The 15,883-nt window shown below is 38.8% G+C and overlaps 1 protein-coding gene across 1 annotated transcript in view; it reads left to right on the top strand.

Moving 5' to 3' along the window:
• LOC114808671 (exocyst complex component 2-like) overlaps positions 1-15,883 on the top strand; it is a 164,093-nt gene that overhangs the window by 128,085 nt on the left and 20,125 nt on the right. The window lies entirely within an intron of this gene.

Below are 15,883 nucleotides of genomic sequence, written 5' to 3' on the forward strand. Positions count from 1 at the left end.
GTGTGCAGAGCACTGTACGAAAAGTTTAGGAAAGAACTGTGCCACAGAGGAGGTAGACACGATTCTTCCTGCAAGGAACTTGCAGACTAAAAGGGGAGACAGGCATTAAAACAAGAGAAATGGCAGTATCTACATAAGTCCTCCAAAGCTTGGGATGGAATGAATATCAAGAGCGTAGGTAACTCATAAAGGAGGAGAAATAGGGGAAATGAGGCCTATTGAAAGCCTCTTCTTTTTGATGGAAGGATTTAGTTCACTGCTTATCATATCTACAAAGGTATTTGCATAAGTATTTACAATAATGAAGAGGGCTTCCTTACCCTCTTTCATTGCATATCAAGTTTTCTTCCTTTGTCACCCTGCTACATGTTTTAGGAATGATGTATATTGAGAGAAAAGACCCAAATTGTAAAAAGAAAACAACATGAAAGGTTTTATTTATTGGAAAAGAAAGTGAGGTGGGAGGGTAGGTGGGTTTAAGTTATAATTTTATGCCCTACATAGATGGACAAAGCCATTCAATTTTGAATGCAACATTTGATTGAGAAAAGTGTAGACAAAACTGTTGGGACAGCATTGTTTACATGAAAATTGGAGGTATTTGGAAGAGGAGTAGAAAAGAGTGTCTGTAGCTTTATTTCTCTTTTTTATACATGTGATCAAAAGTCGCTTAAGAGTGGTCAGAGCAGACTAACGTAATTTCTGTTGTCATTTATATTTTTTATCCTTCAGTAACATTCACAAATAAGCTTTTGTCTACTTATGTGCGTGATGCTCATTTGCAAATTGGGTATTTGGAAGTTAACACATTACATGTAGCAGACCTACATGTATCAAGGATGACCGTAGCAAATTGTTAGGTTTTTCAGATAAAAATTTGATTTAAATTTCAAAAATTCTGATTTTATTTTCCCATTATTTCTAATCAAGGCATCTGTGGGGCACATGTTCTTTAAGCCCATGCTCCCCCTTTTCTTTGTAATTTTGAATCAAGTCTCCTACCAGCCTTCATCTTTCTAGCCTGAATTATCTATCTTAATGTTCCATCCCCATTGGAAGTTGCACTATCCTCCCTAAGTATAAATCAAGAAGTGAATTATAGCATCCTTTCCTAATCATTCAATCAAATGTGTTTATTGAATACTTACTGTGTGCAAAGCTCTGTACAAAGCACTTGGGAAAGTACAATATTTACAGTATAACAAACAGATACATTCCCTGCTAACAGTGTACTCACCTAGCTTGGGCAGGCCATGGATAAGTAACTTGCCCACAGTGTATTAAATAAAAACTTGATTGCTTTTAAAGAGTTATTTTCCACCCCAAAAATGAACACACAAATTTTGGGGCTAAAGCTGCAATGCCTGCATGTCTCCAAAGTAGTAGTTTTTAAAAGGTAAAGTATAGAATTGAAATTCACCCAGTGCTGATGCTTCCCCAACCTCTAAACAATGCATATAACCCAGAAATAAAGATGTTCAAACCGGCTAGAATTTACTAGTATATGAGAGTTTTGAAATCTGGCATTGAAAAAGTTCTTTACATCTTCAGAAGCAAATGAAAGACAAACAAAATGTTAATAAAAATATCATCATATTGTAGAAGGCATTTTCTAGGGAAGTGGATGCCTTTTTGGATCAATTGACTTCAATTTTCTGATAATCTGTTCTAGTACTAATCATAATGTTTGAATGGCAACCAGAGTAAATTCATAAATATGATATATCTGGAAACCCATTCTTCATTTGTGAAATTGCTGTCATTTCTCTTGCAAACTTTTTGACAGTCTATTATTACAGTAACAAGAACTTGTGGAATTATATGTAGAATTCATATCACTTTTAACAAGTTTGTGTATTGAAGGGTTTTAATAATAGGTTTTATGAAATCATGAAAGGCACCTTCAGGGTGCTTTAAAAGTGATGGATAAGAAAGAAATATTTGTGTAGTCTCTGGTGGGTTTGTATTAATGAAAAGGAAAATTGGTGTAGATTCTTGACGTGTAATTTGAATTTGGACTGTCTCGTTATATTTTCTGTTAAAAAGAGAGTAGCTTCAGAGTTGACTTTACACAAAGGGAATACAACTTTTTTGGGGTAGGGGTAGTGCGTCTTCCAGAAACTGCAAGCAGAGAAGCAGAGGATGTGCAGAAACTGACATTGCCTGAGAATGTTTTTTGTGGGGGAGCCAGTTTTTTTTTTTTTCATTGGACTGACAGCTTTCCTTTCTGGAACAATTCTCTTTTGCGGTAGGGGAAATTTATGGCCTTGCTTAATAAAAGAGCAGAAGTACAATGAATGTAGTTTCAATATTAGAAATTGCTCATTTGCATATTCTTCAGCAGGCTCACAAACAGGATTGGCAAGGTCCAGGAGAGAGATGGAAGTAGGTGTGCTGAGGGATTCAAACTAAAGGGAGAGTTAAGGGAAAATCCAGTTTGCCGCCTGGGTCCCCAATTTCCTGTTGTGTAAGCGCTTGCTTTTGTCAGCCTCAGCCCAAGTTTTGGTAGATAATTTATCTTCTATGACAACTGTAATAATTGAATGCTGGGCTTGGAGCTCCCTTTTTCTTTCCTGCATCTTTAAGAGGAAGAGATAGAACAGATCTGAGAACAGATCTGATAGTAACAGAACTGAGACTTTCTCAGACCGAACGATTACAACTGAGACCTGACTTTTCTGGCTATAGAACTATAATCAGGGAAAATATTAAAGATGTAACTTTACAACAATAAAAAAATTAAGATCTGATCATTTTTATGGTTTGAGACAGTATAGCAACAAAAACAAAAAAGTCTAATAATCCATTTTGTTTTCTGTTCAAAATAAAATACTGACTCTTCATATTGAAATATTTCATTCGTGTTCATTGCCAAAACACCACAAGATGGGTTGCGTATGGTGTGTCCATACAAAGGTTGTAAAATTATCATAGAGTAGAGCACAGTAATTCACTGTGAATATTATTTAATTATTCCAATGCTTTTCTGCAATTGATCATTTAGGGAAGGGATTTGGATTTAGTAGGTGAGGATTTTATTTTCATTGAGCTAGTTAACTCAAAATAATTTGAGGAATTTCTTTTTGCACTAAAATGTATGTTTGATTTACACATTATCCTTTCTGTGTTTAGTTTTATTGTTGGATTTTCATTCTTTAGGAAATCTAGCAGTGGTGTTTGATCTGTAGCTTGAGAATCCATTAGAATCTTGGACTTCTTGAAATTATCCACTTTTAGAATTTACTAACTTGCCTCTCAATCACTTAATAATAGTAATAATATTAATTGTGTCATTTGTTAAGCTCTTGCTATGTGCCAGTCACAGTTTTAAGCGCTGGGTTGGACACATTCCCTGTCCCCCATGGGGCCTCAAAGTCTTCATCCCCATTTTACAGGTGAGGTAACTGAGGCACAGAGAAGTGAAATGATTTGCCCAAGGTCACACACCATACAAGTAGCAGAGCTGGGATTAGAACCCAAATCCTTCTGACTCCCTGGCTCTGTCCAGTAGGCCATGCTGCTTAAGAAATTCTTCTGGTGTATATGTACACACAAGCATGCACATGTATACACACACATGTCTCACCATCCTTGGTAATTAAAAACAGTACTAGGTAAGTGAAATCCTAACCAGACATGCACTTATGGCTGAAAAGGCCATGTACAACAACAGTCCTCCCAACACTCTGTTGGTGTGAGGATAGTATTTTGTCTTGCTCTTGTGCTTGGTACTCACAGTCCTTGTCCCTAGCTCCTTGTCTGCAGGGATCATGTCTACAATCCCCATTGTATTGCGCTCTTCCAAGAGGGCTCTGCACACAGTAAGTGCTCAATAAATACCATAGATTGATTGAGTGATTGATTCAAATCCACCTCGAGACATCCCAATCTTCCCAAAGAATCCATACAAGGAGAACAGTCCTTATCCTTGTTTTCCACACATCAGTCTAGACTGTCTCCTGCAGTTGTCTGTCTGCAGGACTGGTTTATTTTGGGACTGGTTTACTAAATCAGTTGAGCTAAGTTCGAGATGCTTGCCCAACACTTTCCCTGAAACTATTAGAATAAGCAGGTTATGTAGAAGGAATAGTACTGTTTAAACAAATCTTTGCTGTTGTGCTTGAGAGTGCCAGGAGACTCTGGAAGCTGAGCAAGACTCCTTACTCACCAGTTTTTGTGCATCACTGAAATTCCTCCAATAGCTATTCAAGAACTACTGTATGCAGATGACTATGCTCTGGGGATATATTCAATAGAAGACATTCAAGTAGATAAGATCCACTTTGCAGGGAAAGTAGAGTCCTGACAATTAGCTTTAAGAAGATTGATGTTGTGAGTAGCCCACATACAACTAATTTCACTGGCAATATGGAACTTTTAAATGACAGTGCAATGACAGACTAAGTGAAACATAACATAAAGAGGGCCAGCATGTCTCTAGGGAGAATGACCAAATTTGGTGACATCACAGCATCATGTTTATTACTTCACAGCTGAGATGTCCAGCCTTCTAAATGGCAGTGAAATACCTCCAAAGGCACTTGTGGTTTCGGACTGTGAGCCCTTTGTGGGCAGGGATTGTCTCTATTTGTGGCTGAATTATACTTCCCAAGAGCTTAGTACAGTGTTCTGCACACAGTAAGCACTCAATAAATACGATTGAATGAATGAGTGGTTTCATCAGGATCTCCTGCAAGCCAAGATCAAGATTAAATGGCAAAGTAGAATCACAAGGCATAGGGGTGCACAATTTGCTTCGTTTCCCATTCTAATCACACATATTTTCAAACATATTTGTATGTGAGCACCTTTTCTATAAATATAAAGCATTCTTTATTTTTTTAGTGTATAAGGACATCTATAGCCCCAGGTCAGAATTAAAGTTATTATATGTTGCATCCATTCAACTCGTTCCATGCCCTTATCTCTACAAGGTAACTTTTCAGATCTGAATCTTACTTTCACTTAACACACAAGCCTCCCAGAGCGGTTGATGGAGTATTTTTACGAACACCAAATTCAGATGAATGTACATTTTCAGTTGAGTATATTTCTCTAAAGATGGAAAAATAAAAGGTGAAATAATTTTCACTGTAGTTTTCACTAACTGTTGATGTTTCTGCCACCAAGTCATGTTTTCTTCATCCATTGATATCACCCCATTCTAGGAGCTGAATGACCATTTTTACCGAAACAAAAAGGAAGCAATGGGAAAGAGCATAAGTGACGAAATGCCCATTCTTAGCCTATAGTTCTCTGAGGTATCTTATTGAATCGGTTTCTAATCTGTAGTTGTATTTCCAAATCTCTATTCTAGTTTCCAGTTAGCCAATATATATTGTTTGAAAATGAAAACTGAAAGTCAGATTTATCCCTCTAACAAATATTGGTGTCATTTACCTGCACTGATTGTCCGTTGCCAAGCCTAGACCAAAAACAAGTGGCATCTGCAGATGACAGGATGAGGAACACAGGCAAGGAAATGTAAGATGGGAAGCCAAGGATACCAAAGTGAGACAACCCTTTGGATGGTTGTGATTTCAGGCAATTCTTTTCCATTGCTGTCAATATGCAGGTATCTGAAATCACTAACAGCAGCTTTTTCTAACCTTTTTTAATCACAGGGAGCAGAATCTCCTTGCTGCTTTAATAACCCCCAATTCAAGTACCAGTGAAATTAAAAAATATTTCAATAGATCTTTAAAATTCTGTTTCATTTTGACCCAAAAAAAGAACATTGTGAGGTATTTTTAGCACCTTTTGTATCTATTTTTATCAGTAGCCTAGGACTGATACCTGATTTAGGGCAAAGGGGTTAAAAACAGGAAATGTGGTTTAAAAAGTGAGTAGTCTCTCCAGTGAGTTTCCAGAGTTTATGCATTCACTTAGTATTGTCTGAAGAATTACTGGGTTTCAAAACAACATTAGGTGCAGTACCTTGAAATCATTCTCAGTGTAAAGGAGGAATTTTTCCAATAATGGCAGGAAATTTTCGCTAATGGAAAAGTTTTGCTTTCTTGATTTAAGATGAAATGATACACCAGAATTTTTGAGTTGTTTTCTTTAATCAAACTGGAATGTTTCTCCCCGGTTTATTTGTTTCAGGTATCTTTTCATGCAGACAGATCAACTGCAAGTTCTGAATTTTTAAATAGATTTCCTTTTGGATTCTGTAAATCCTTTAAGTTTTTCTCCAAAATGATATTTTGCAGTTCTTTAAAAAGAATAACATGTTGACTTTAATAGTTCAGGGTGCACTGATTCAAAGAGAAGGATTCTTTTAGGGATTATGATGTACAAATAATACAGGAAGATGTAATCTTTTTTTTTTCAAAAATTATCAGTCGATATGTTGTCTCACAGAAAGTCATAGTTTTGTGATCTGCCCATTTTTCAGGTGATAGAAAAGCACCAGCATTCTTGTATGTGTCCTTGCTTTCTCTTGCAGTGAAAGGAAGTTCTCTAAATGGGCAATACAGAACTCCTGTCAGTCACAAAAGCTCATTTCCTCTTTAACTATCTGAATTGCTTTGCATTAACTGAGCAACAGAAGCTAATATTCATTTAAACTCTGAGCTATTTTCTAAGGCAGTAACACAGCGTTTCCCATTGTAGACAGGATGTTCACAAATTTTTCAATCAATCAATCAATCAACCAGTTTGCCTAGCCAGATAAGCATCCTTGCATTGTCAGCAGCATCATTTTCCTTCAAGTCAGGCATGTCTCTTTCATCACATCTCAACCTGGACATGAGTTTATAGAATAGGAAGGAGGAGAAGCAAAACAGAAATACTTAGTCCAGTGCACAGCACCAATTGGGTGCTCAATAAATGCTATTATTACTACAGAAATTGTACGGACCAAACATTTCCTTTTGTAGTGTGAAAAAGAACATCAGTGGTGGTGAGGCTATTTATTGTTTTAGCCTGATTTACAGGCAGTGCACCTTATTGTGCAGAGATGAACTTTATTGTGTCCATGGGGGATTTCCAAGTTAGGGTTGTATCTTTCACACTGAGCTACTTGATTAATGACTAGATGAAGTACTAGATTCTGTGTGGGTGGGGACACTTTTTCATGACATCTTCAATTCAGACAGAATAGAGACATGTCTAGAAATGCTTAGAACTCTTTCTCAGGTAGACATGATGAAATCACATGAAAGGTTATGAGACTTAACTAGGGAGAAACTGAGTTTTAAAACAAATGTTGAATGGTTAGCCCTATCTTTAGAACCAGATAATTTTATTCAAAATAAACCTTTTATTTGGAGGTATAACTTTTGTGTCATGGTTTCCACTCAAATATTGTTGTAGACTCTATTTTTACAAATAGCTCAAGCCTGTCATAAGTAGTTAAATTAAAACCTACTAAAAATGTATGTGCAATGAACTAGATAGATTTTTAGTGGGTTTTAATTTTTTTGCAGATTCTGCTCCTTTTTGTATCCAGTAAAATGGCACTACAGTTTCGAATTTCATTATTTGTTAAAGCATCAGCACTCAGCTTAAGCCTCAGGTGTGAAATAATTCATTTGTCTAGCACCTATGCCCTATAATGCACTATCAACTCAGTTTGTCTTTATGAGTGACTGTGGAAAAGTTGCCTTACAATTTGATAACTTTGTTTCTAAGTTATATTAATGATGGTTGTGCTTTTTAAGTGCTCACTATGTGCCAAGAACTGGACTAAGTGCTGGGGTAGATACAGGTTAATCCGGTCAGATATACATCCTGTCCCACATGGTGCTCACAATCTAAGGGACAGAGAGGAACTGAGACACTTAGAGAGACATTACACAGCAGACAAGAGGCAGAGCTGGGATTAGAACCCAGGTCTCCTGACTCCCAGTTCCATGCTTTTTTCAGTGGATCATACGGCTTCAAGCGTTTAAGCATGCTGCTTCTACGCATCAGTAGAGTGCTAACTTTAAGAAGATGAAAGCTACAACTACCCAGTGATAATATGTCTGGCAAAAACAAAATGGCAACTTCCCAGCCACTGGAAAATTGTGCTGCCTCACTGGGCTCCTTCACATCATCCCAAGGTTTCAATCCCACCCTGCCTTGCACCACCGCAGGAGGAACTGGCATTACATGGCATTACAAGGATTCATGAAATATAGAACCTTGGGAGCTCCTTAATTTCCCACCCAGACCCTGCCCTTGTCTTTCCCATCACTATAGACAGCACCACCATCCTCCCTGTCTCACAAGCACATAACCTTGGTGGAGAAGCAGCATGGCTCAGTGGAAAGAGCACGGGCTTTGGAGTCAGGGCTCATGAGTTCGAATCCCAGCTCTGCCACTTGTCGGCTGTGTGACTGTGGGCAAGTCACTTAACTTCTCTGTGCCTCAGTTCCCTCATCTGTAAAATGGGGATTAAGACTGTGAGCCCCACGTGGGACAACCTGATTCCCCTATGTCTACCCCAGCGCTTAGAACAGTGCTTGGCACATAGTAAGCGCTTAACAAATTCCAACATTATTTTTCTCAACTCATCTCTCATTCAATCCCCATATTTAATCTACATACAAATCCTGTCAATTCTACCTTTACAACCTCACTAAAATCCACCCTTCCCTCTCCTTCCAAACTGCTACTTTGCTGATCCAAGCACTTATCCTATCCCATCTGAACTACTGCATCATCATCCTTGCTGACCTCCCTGCCTCCTATGTCTCCCTACTCCAGATCCACAGAGAGACGATCCAGATCTGTCCAGACTGTATTTCTGAAAATTATTCTGTCATCGTTTCCTCACTCCTAAAGAACCTCCAGGGGTTGTCCATCCACCTTCGCATCAAACTGAAACTCTTTAACATTGGCTTTAAAGCACTCAATCACCTTGCTCGCCTCCTACCTTACCTCTCTGATTTCCTACTACAGCCCAGCCTGCACACTTAACTCCTCTAACTCCATGCTACTCACTGTACCTCAATCGCATCTACCTCACCACCGACCCCTTGCCCACGCACTCCCTCCGGCTTGGGCTCCCTCCCCCCTTCATTATGAGAGATCACCCTTCTCCCCACCTTCAAAGCCATATTAAAATCATATCTCCACCAAAAGGCCTTTCCTGACTCAGCTCTCATTTCTCCTATTTCCTCTCTCTTCTATGTCACCCTGGTACTTAAATTTGTACCCTTTAAGCACTTGATATTCACTCCACACTCAGCCCCAAAGCACTTATATATATATCCAAAATATATTTTTATGTCTGTCTCCCACTTTAGAGTGTACGCTCCCCATGGGCAGTGACTACACTGACAACTCTGTTGTACTCTCCCAAGTGCTTAGTACTGTGCTCTGCACAGAGTAAGAGCTCAATAAATACCAATGTTTGATATGAAAATTGTTAGGTGACAAACTCCTCAACTCTGCTTGTCAAAGCAGATCAGAATTGAATTGTCTTCTGTTACCTTCCCTTTCCTGTAGATCCCTTTGCTGGCATCCTCACAATTAGAGAAACCTTCACCAGCATAAAAAATGAGAGATTTTACATTCCTGCTATTTAAGGCAGCTTACGTAAACAACTGGGCTGGCAAATACAGTGCTTTCTTGCCCTTGAAGATTGTCTCTCTGTGGTTACCAATTACTTTAGCTATTTTACATATTAAATTATCAAAATTTCACAATAGGTTGAAAAACTTGATGGAACTGTCTGCATGAGTTTTTTATAATACTTTCATAATGTGTATAATTTTTGCATGAAAATAGAACTTCTCTAGTATGATTGAAATTTTCCTGAAGGTATCACTAATGGCATATGGCATTCCTTGTCCTTTTGAATGGAACAAAATGATTTCTGTGCCCATGGGAATAACACCGTTCAAGCATGGAATGCCAACAAAGCCTCCAGAGTGTGACTGGCCACAGTAGCCTAAACACAGGCCAAATGAAACTATACAGAGGCTGATATTTTAAACTATAAAGTGTTCAGTATCATTAGCCTTAGAATAGCTTAGAAAATGAATAAGCTATTCATTAACTCCTCTAACTCCATGCTACAGGATAATGAATTATCCTGTACAGGTGAATTAACAAAAAGAGCATAATGGAAATGGAATCTGAAATTCTGGGTATTTGATTCTCGATTTTATTTTGCTCAGATATATTGTAAACATCCTTTCTGTTATAATATGTAAGGGAGATGGGGAGATGTAACTGGGTAGCCTCATCTTGGAAAGTAAAAGATGGCTCTCTCTCGCTCTCTCTCTTTCTTTCCCCTCCTCTCCTCCCCGCTGTCTCTCAGTCTCAGTCCTGCCATAGTTGGTGTTTTCAGAATGTGTTTTGGCTAAAAAAAAACCTGTTAAGTACCTAGGAAGCATTTGGACACTTGATATTTGCCCGACCCTCAACCCCACAGTACTTATGTACATACCTTTTGATTGTATATCAAGAATTATTTGTATTAATGCCTGTCTCCCCCTCTCTAAAGTGTAATCCCATTGTGGGCAGGGAATATGTATGCCAACTCTTGTTTTGTACTTTCCAAAGTGCTTATTACTGTACATAGTAATTGCTCAGAAAATACCACTGATTGATGTATAGGAAACATCTATATGATAATGCAAGGTTGTTGGGATACAGTCTGCTACAGTGTCAGAATAAACATTTTGAGTGTGATTGTACAAGTTTTCCTTATGGTTTTATAAGTATACAATCCCTGAGTTATAGGAGAACTGCATGTGTGTATGTGTATTTCTCCTTCATTTTCAGAGCAGATGTGGCCCAAGACCTGTCTTGTCTCTTGGAGACTAGAAACATCAATCAGTGGTATTTATTGAAAATTTACAAGATATCTTAATTTAGCAAGGCCATTGGATGGAGTCCTTTTCAAGTCTACGCTAGTTCCTATTTGCCCTTATTCCCAGACATCCAACTTCCTGAGCTCCCAACCTTCATTCCCACCTTTCAACCCACCTCAGATTCCCGTCCTTTCACCCTGCCCTACCTTAGCTTTCTGTTTAAGAAAAGAACATAAAGTGAAACTACACCCAACTCTCCTATAATGCTGAGATTGAAGTCCAGCCAAACCTCACTTTAAGGAAAACTCATGTTATAGTACTCACATAGCCCAGTTTCTGACAGCACATCACATTATATCTCGAAGAACGTACATTTTTGCCGTCACAGTCTAGCCACACTAGACTCACACTTTGACAAAACCGAATTACCAAGTAAATATTTTGAAAGCTGTCAGCCAGACTCTTAGTTCATATTATCTATAGTGGTTCTGCCTGCACACTACTATTAGAGGCCACTTTCACTTAATGAAATTACAGCAAATTGAAATATGGTCATATCTCAGATTACAACTTCACTCTGAGATATATATATATATTCGTTCTTCATATTCAGATAGGAAACCAATGACAGTGAAATTCATCTATGGCTCTGTGTGTGTGTCTGGAAAGGTCAGTGCAGGATCCATATTGTACACACAAAAATTCTGTCGTTTGTTGTGTGATCATGTTTAATGCTTGCAGCACCCATGTGGTTTTCTCTTTTGCCATCTTGCCTCTTATTCCTTATGAAACTTTTGCTCAAAAAGAGGAGTGTGTCTTGCCGTTCTCCCCTTGGCAATTGACTCCCACGGTTTAGCTAAGATACAGCATTACCTGAGGATATATTTTACCATGTCCTTAAAATGTTTCATCTGACCTTGCTGGAACAGATTTCTAATGTGTGACATGTAAATCTATGGGAAATCGTACCCCATAGTATGATTCACAATTCACAGTATCACTAACATTTTCAAGAAGCACCACCCCATTGTATTATGGCATATGTCTGTACTCTTTTCAATAGCTAAATGTGTTCTAAAGAGCCCCCTTCACAGAAGTTGTTTGGAGTACACCCACTTTTGTATTTTCAGTACATGAACTGTGTGTCTAGAGGAAGACTCTGTGAGTTTTAGCTGCTTAGACAGATAGAGGAATAAGGGATGCTCCATTTTTATGCATTTTATTTTTTAACTTATTTTGTGCTTCCTAATGAGAGAGCAGGCGAATGGAAACAAAACTGTGGCTCAATTGTTAATTCTAATTGGTGTGGCTGGAGTAAATGATTGTTGTGGACAATCTTTGAATATTTCTATTTCAGAACACAGCATTTTTGTTTTTCAAATGTGGTAATTAATGTTATCTCTTTGAACCTTCCCTGAACTATTATGTGGGTTGACTAGGATCTCTATTTTTGTCAATTCTCGGCACCACAAATATTTCCCTTCTCTTTTTCCAAGGTGTATGTTCGCCATACACTGTCATGATATACACTGATACTTTGGGAAAGTGCTAATTTCAGGGAGTAGGCTAGCTACCTTTGTATTTTTACCTTTGTATTTTTATTATTTGTAAAATGCCAGCAAGAAATGAAAATGAGATTTTTTTTCAAAATGAAGATCAATGATCCTTTCTGACAGTATCCTTATGAAACTATAGTGGTTGCCTTAAAACAGGAAGCTTGTCTTTTTTTTCAAGTTTCAATCAGCTGAAATATGGTTGTTTTGGTTGAAAGTCCTATATTTCTGTTCTTATTCTCTACAGCCAACTTTCTGTGCATGTCCTCAAATGTATCTTTTGGTAGGTATTTTTACGATTAATGCTTAGTGATGGGTTCCCGTTGAGAAATGTCTGTTTCATTTCATGATCAAAGTGGGAATTGAGTAATTGGCATACAAATAGTGAGCAGCACCAGTGAGTTGCTCTATTTTCATTTTTTTCTGCCTTCTAGTTAACCGTATGAAATTCTTCCTTTACCCTTTAATTGTTTTAAAATTTAAGAAGGCTATTATGTTTCCAGAATCATTTCAATCATTAGAACCGAAGATTCAATTATTATATTATTCCTCTTTTCTCAGAAAGGCTGGCAGAAGGGTCCCCAGCAATTACAAATGGTTACTTTTGTTTCCCAGACCTACAAATTACTACAAAACTGGAATTTCCTAATGAGATGTGATGGCACCCCCCTTTTTTTTTCGGTTTGGTCTCCAATCTTCTGGTCATGACTGTCCAAACTTGCAGGGGGCGGAGGGGTAGCGGGTTTTGGGAGGGGGGAAAAGACAGAGAGAAAGTAGTAATGTAAAATATTTTAAGTGAGATGTAGTTAACATTTGGGAAGCAGCATGGCGTAATGGCTAGAGCATGGGCTTGAGAATCAAAAGGTCATGGGTTCTAATTCTGGCTCTGCCACTTGTTTTCTGTGTGACCTTGGGCAAGTTACTCCACTTTTCTGTGCCTCAGTTACCTTATATGTAAAATGGAGATTAAGACTGTGAGCCATATGCCAGACAGGGACTGTGTCCAACCCAATTTGCTGATATCCATCCCACCACTTACTATAGTGCCTGGCACATAGTAAGCACTTAACATATACCATAATTATTATTATTATTTGGATTTGGTTTCAGTTGGTGTTTTGATGGTAAATCTAGACCAGCCTTTCAATAATTTAGTCCTTCATTTATTTATTATTATCATCATCATCATCAGTAATAATAGTAATTATGGTACTGTATTAAGTGCTGGTTAATCAGATCAGCCATCATCCCTGTTTCACATGAGGTTCACAGCCCAAGGGAGAAAGAACAGGTTATTCCACATTTTACCAATGAGAAAACTGAGGCATGCAGAAATTAAATGACTTGTCCAAGATCACACAGCAGACAAGGATTAGATTACAGGTCCTCTGACTCCTATCCCTATACCCTCCTTTCTAGGCCACATTGCTAAAGGGAAGCATTTTTACTGCTTATTAGTCTAATTCATTAGTATCCCTCTATGAGTCTTATGAGCTATTCCTTCCAGAAAAGAAAGGTGAATATCTCAATTTCATTCATTGCTGTTTGACTCTCTGTATCTCAGTTACTGGGGGTAAGAGTGTTCCCTTCTCAGAGAAACATTATGAACAAAATGAGAAATTCCCAGGGGAGATTTTAGTTCCTCAAAAGGAAAGTGGTAGAAGCCCTAAACGTCATTCTAATATTCACATTCAGCAAATGTCAATTCTATTGTTTCCTGCCAGTTCACTGATTTTGTGGGTATCTTCCCAAATATTTATCGGGCTATGGTTGAGGCAGTTATTTAAGTTTCTCCGAAGAATATTATTACTTTTTTTTTGTAATGGTATTATTAGGTGCTTACTATGAGCCACACACTTCACTAAAACTGGGGTAGATACAAGCTAGTCATGTTGGACACAGTCCATGTCCCACATAGGGTTTATAGTCTTAGTCCCCATTTTACAGATGAGGTAACTGAGACACAGAAAACATAAGTGACTTGCCCAAGGTCACACAGACAAGTGGAGATTAGAACCCAGGTACTTCTGACTCCCAGGCCCATGCTGTAACCACTAGGCCGAGCTGTTAGCAAGTGATAGGTCTTATATGGTTATTTATAACAGAGGAAGCCAGAAATAAGGGTTCAGTGAATGTCTAGAGCAAGAATTTCCCAGAAAATTTGCAAGAGTCACATGGAGGCACTCAGATTCAGCAGCTTTAAGAAGCACCAGTAATGAAGCGAAAGATTCAGCAACCAGATCTTTCTGCCTAATGGCTACAAACAAGGAACACATGTACTCAGCTTAGACAGGACTGTAGATTTATTTAGCCATATTCAGAGGAAGGTTATCAACATTAGCTTCTCTGATTAAAAAAAAGGCATTGAGATACCTCTCTCCTCTAAAGCCCAAACCAATCTGAAACAGTCAATCAGTGGCATTTATTGAGCCTTACTGTGTGCAGAGCACTGTACTAAGTACTTGGGAGAGTGCACTACAGAAGGTCAACAGGATCCCTAATCACAAGGAGTTAGTCTAATGGACTCAGGAATAAGTCTTTTTCTAGTCGCCCCATCTGCTTCCTACCATTCCTCTCCAAACACCTTGAGCGAGTTGTCTCCTCATGCTGCCTTCACTTCCTCTCCTCCAGTTCTCTCCCTGACCCCCTCCAGTCTGGCTTCTGCCCTTTCACTCTGCTGAAACTGCCCTTTCAGAGGTCACCAGTGATCTTCTTCTCACCACATCCAGCAGCCTCAACTCCATCCTAATCCTCTTCGACCTCTCGGCTGCCTTCGACACTGTGCACCACCCCCTGCTCCTGGAAACATTATCCAACCTTGGCTTCACTGACATTGTCCTCTCTTGGTTATCTTTCTATCCCTCTGGCCACTCATTCTCAGTCTCTTTCATAGGCTCCTCTTCTACCTCCCACCCCCTAACTGTGGGAGTCCTTCAAGACTCAATTCTGGTTTCCCTTCTTGCCTACATTTACACCCCTTCCCTTGGAGAACCAATTTGCTCCCATGGCTTCAACTTCTACCTCTATGCAGATGATTCCCAAATCTACATCTCCAGCTCTGATCTTTCTCTTCTGCAGTCTCGTATTTCATCCTTCCTTCTGGACATATCTTCTTGGGTGCCCTGCCTACACATCAAACTAAACATGTCCAAAACAGAACTCCTCATCTTCCCACCCAAACCCTACCCTTCCCTTGACTTTTCCATCACTGATGACAGCACAATTCATTCATTCATCTATTCAGTAATATTTATTGAGCACTTACTGTGTGCAGATCACTGTATTAAGCACTTGAGAGAGTACAATATTAACAGACACATTCCCTGTTCACAATGAGCTTACAGTCTAGAGGAGGGGAGACAGACATCAATACAAATAAAATGAATTACTGATATATACATAAGTGCTGTGGAGCTGGGAGCAGGGAAAACCAAAGGGAGTAAGTCAGGGCAATGCAGAAAGAAGTGGGAGAAGAGGAAAGGAGAAACTTAATCTGGAAGGCCTCTTGGAGGAGATGTGCCATCACGAAGGCTTTGAAAGGGAATAGAATAATTGTCTGTTGGACTTGAGGAGGGAGGG

Source organism: Ornithorhynchus anatinus, chromosome Y2 (assembly GCF_004115215.2).
Source record: "Ornithorhynchus anatinus isolate Pmale09 chromosome Y2, mOrnAna1.pri.v4, whole genome shotgun sequence".
Taxonomy (NCBI): Eukaryota; Metazoa; Chordata; class Mammalia; order Monotremata; family Ornithorhynchidae; genus Ornithorhynchus; species Ornithorhynchus anatinus.